Here is a 4,147-nt window from a genome sequence, read left to right as displayed (position 1 = left end):
TCTTGACAACAGAGCCTCACACATGGAGACAGAAGGATTTCCTTTCCAATTTCCAACATGTATATGATAACATCTTTTCTTCCTCCCCAGTTTTGTCGACCAACCTATTCCTAAAGGAATCATTGCCTAAAGGCTGGCAAACTCTTGCCCTTATTGGTCTTCAGGGGTGCCGGTTAGGTAAACGTTTAACAGATCAAGTATCAGTTGTATGTAATATCAGAGAATCTGAAGTAATTCAAGCTTGTGTAATCGCAGCTGTGCTTAGACTTGGACATACAGCTTTTGCAAAGATGTTTAAGCTCCAAAAGTAGACTGGGTTTTGTTACTCCTGTCAGTTCCAGGGTTCCCCTGATGTTCTAGTCCCGGGATGCAGTGGGTTTGTGAACTGTCCTGTCCCTGCCCCTTTGGGGTATAGTAGGAAAACAGTAAAGAAGTAGATCTGCAATAGGATCCCACCACAGCTGTGTCCGAACTCTTCTCAGCCTTTCTTCAAATCAGATGGGAAACCATCTGTGAGAGAACGGAGCAGGTATCTCCTTGGCAGGGGTGTGGTAGAAGAAAGTCACAACAATCAAGATGGGGTGATGGTCAAAGACAGATAGAAGAAATGGGGCTCAATGGGGAAGTTTGGGCATGTTAATTTTGTCATAGGGAAAACTCAATGCATTAATCCTATACCTCTGGTAGAAGTTGGTCGCCCCTCATATATTTCAAAATAAAATGGAAGTGTTTGGGATTTAGTTTTCTGGACCACAGATTACTTGTTAAGAACTTGCTCATTTTATCACAAATAAAATGTGTAAAGAGAAGTCTGAAGATATACACCACATATCTAATCTACCATCTAACCTTCACTCACAAATCTGTGGTATTTATAGAGTGCTAATCGCTAGATTAGGCATTTACCTTCAATGATATAAGACAGACTTAAGTTAAATATGACAGTGGGCTCCACACTGTGTTAAAATGTTTATCATTTCCACCACTCTTCTCAGCAGGGGAGGGGGCCAAAGGGAGGAGTTACCTTTTCAGTGCCACTCTGGAATGGCATTGCTAGCCAGGAACATTTTCTATCTTTGATTTTTCAAAACTCTGCGCATTTTCTACCTTGCTTTCCAGCATTTTCCACTTACTAAGCAATAATAAGTGGTATATCTATCTATATTTAAAATGACAGATGGTGCCTGTCCCAGTACTGATAAGGGTGACTGTACAAACACCGTCTCCTTGGTGGGGAGCTGTAGAAAAATGACACAGTCTGTTATGAGGTCATTTCTGGTTTATTTCATAATCTTTACACCCCACCCAGCCAAGGTGTGCCCTTATAAAAATTTGCCAATTTACCCTTATAAAAATTCACCAATTTGTCTAGTATGAAGAAAGCAAACGATTGATGTTGGGCCACTTAAAACCTACTCACATCTCCAGATTCATGCCCCTTTCTGAGCACTGCTTGAAACAACCCCTTACCTTTAACCAAGGGGGAAACGGCCCAGGAGCAGCCCGAGTGCTATGGTGTGCGCGGCCCTCCTGCAACTGCCAAGGGATGACTGCTCGGGTTTTTAGATGGAGGTGGCTCTGACCCCACCTTACCGAAAGGCAGGATAAAGCTGTGCAAAAATCATGGAAGGAGTTTACTTGTCCAGCTGGGGTTTGTTGGTTTGTTTGTTTGTTTTGAACAACCATGAAAGTTCTTTTGGGTTAATTTATGCATTTGCATACATGAAATCCATTGATGCTTAAGATTTGTAAGAAGCTGAAGAGTTAATTATGTTCCTGTGTCACCCCATCTTCTGCCCAAGGAGCATCACTGAGCTGATTATGTACTTTCTGTACAAATATTTTAATCTCAGATTTGGTTATAGCTCCAGATGGCACGGTGTTTGCGTTCACATTTGCAACAGCTGAAGTATGGTTGGGCAGCATAAAGTCTCTTAACTAAATGTCCTTGGTCTAAAATGAGGACAAACACTCTGCCTTCTTCAGCCAGTGACCAGCACCATCCAAAAAGTCACTTTAAATGCCACTCCAGCATGTTTGGAAACAAAGAACTGCACAACACGAGTTAAACGTAGACACCTGGGATAGGTTTTTAGGATGGGGGCTTCTCAGAGTTCCTATTTTACGTTGAGATGTGGGGAAGAAATTCAGAGGCATTTGCCTTTTCTCTTAACTTGGGCACCAGAGGCAGGTTTAAACCAGGCCTAGTTTCCGTGACAGACAACATTTCACTGCAGGGCCTCCTGGGGCAGCTGCCTCTCTATTAATTTGCTACTTCTATTCAAATCGCTATCATCAAAAGATGCTGATTTTACCAGACTTAATCAAGCAAAGTACTTTAAGCACATGCTTAACTTCAATCACTTGAGAAATTCACCCACTGACCTTCAAGATAAGCTAAATGTGTTTAAATTAACTGGATTTATAATTTATGTACCCTTGCCACAGATATAAGGGCCAAATCTTAGTTTGCCATGGCATTACCTGTTGGAGCATAAGCTAAAGACACTGTTCCACAGCTTGTTTCAAAGCTGAGCAGGCTTTAACTTGGGCATGATACTTCCCACTATCTGCCCAGCCAAAGCAGGCAGTCTGAATGGTAGCTCTTGGTTCCTCCAGTTGGGAAACGAATACCTTCATTGCTCAAGAAAGATGGTGTGCACCATGAGACAAGGGAGGAGATGGAGCCCTTCTAGAAAGATACTGGGTTTATTACTGGCTCCTTTTGTCATCATGAAGGCTGTTAGTGAAGTCAGGTGCCCTCAAAAGTACCAATGATATGAGATTCACCCAACTCCTCCCAGAAAACAAAATGTATAAAACTCCTAGAGAAGATCTTGTTCTGAAGTCATATAGATGTTTATAGGCCAATTAAATGTTTGTACAGGACACCAGAGAGATAAGAGATCACTGAATCAAGGACTACATGCATGCATCAGACTGGTGTGACAGGATGACCTCAAAAAAGCTGCTGTCAGCTTCCGAGGAAGGTGTTTCCTTCTTGTAGCCGGTATGAAATAATAGTGGAAGATTCTTCTCCTCCAGAAATGCATCTGCCTCCAGTCTCACCTTTTCGGAAAGCAGGAAAGCTTGCACCACTGCTTAGCGATAACTTAGTTACTATACACATGGTGGACCAACATATATGTACTTGTATATATATACTCTACTGCAAGGACAACATTGGATTTTCTGCCCTATACTTCAATTATGAGAGTCTTTTAAACAACTCACAGCATTGCCTGAATGACTCTGAAAAGCAGTGCCTTCGAAGTTTCAGAATATGAATATTTGCTGATGATACAAAATTATTCAGAGGAAGAGTAGGGCTGCCAGAAGAATTGCAGAAGGGCTTTATGAAAATCACCAACTAGGTGTCAAATGATAATTCAGTGTGTGTGTATATATATATGTATCTGGGAAAAGATGCATATAAGATAAAACACACCTGACTCCACTCCTGCCTAAGAGGAGAGCCCCTGAAGCGAAGACTACCTCTCAGGAGAAAAACCTGGGGGCTGTGACAGTTTCATGGCAACAACAGCTCAGTGTTCAGGAGTCACTGCTGGGAAAGACAAAACAGAGAACTTCATTCCTTCCCCGTGTAAATCCATGCTCTCCTAAGTCCTGTTGTTATACTTTCCTCACCTCCCCTTAAAGAATATCTTAGCAAAGATCTAGGGCTAAAAAAGGTTCAAAGAAGGGTAACAAGACGATCAAACGCATGGTGCTACTCTAAAGAAAGAACAATTTTGGAAGCTATGTCTCTTTAGTTTGGACAAAGGATGACTGTGGGAGTCTTACTGAGATTTATAAAATAAAGCAAGCTATAGATAGGGTGAATGGGGATTGATGGATTCCTTTTTTCCCCCCAGTACAACAGCAAGAAGGCACCGAATCCAGCGAATGTCATGTTTGATCAGGTTTTGTCTCATGTGCAGCATCGACAAAGCTCCTTGACGTAGGCTGATGTGGAAGTTCACGCGGCTTCAGGAGCAGACTGCATGAGATCATAGGGTAGAAATAAATTGAGAGTTATTAAATGCATAAAATCACTCTGGTTCAGGAATTCCTGAAGCTGCAGCAGGAGGGTTGGAACTACGTGGTCTTGAAGTATCAGTTTCTTCTTAATAAGGCTGAATTCCTT

Source organism: Cariama cristata, unplaced genomic scaffold (assembly GCF_000690535.1).
Source record: "Cariama cristata isolate BGI_N322 unplaced genomic scaffold, ASM69053v1 scaffold8573, whole genome shotgun sequence".
Lineage (NCBI taxonomy): Eukaryota > Metazoa > Chordata > Aves > Cariamiformes > Cariamidae > Cariama > Cariama cristata.
Note: the sequence above shows the minus strand (reverse complement) of the source record.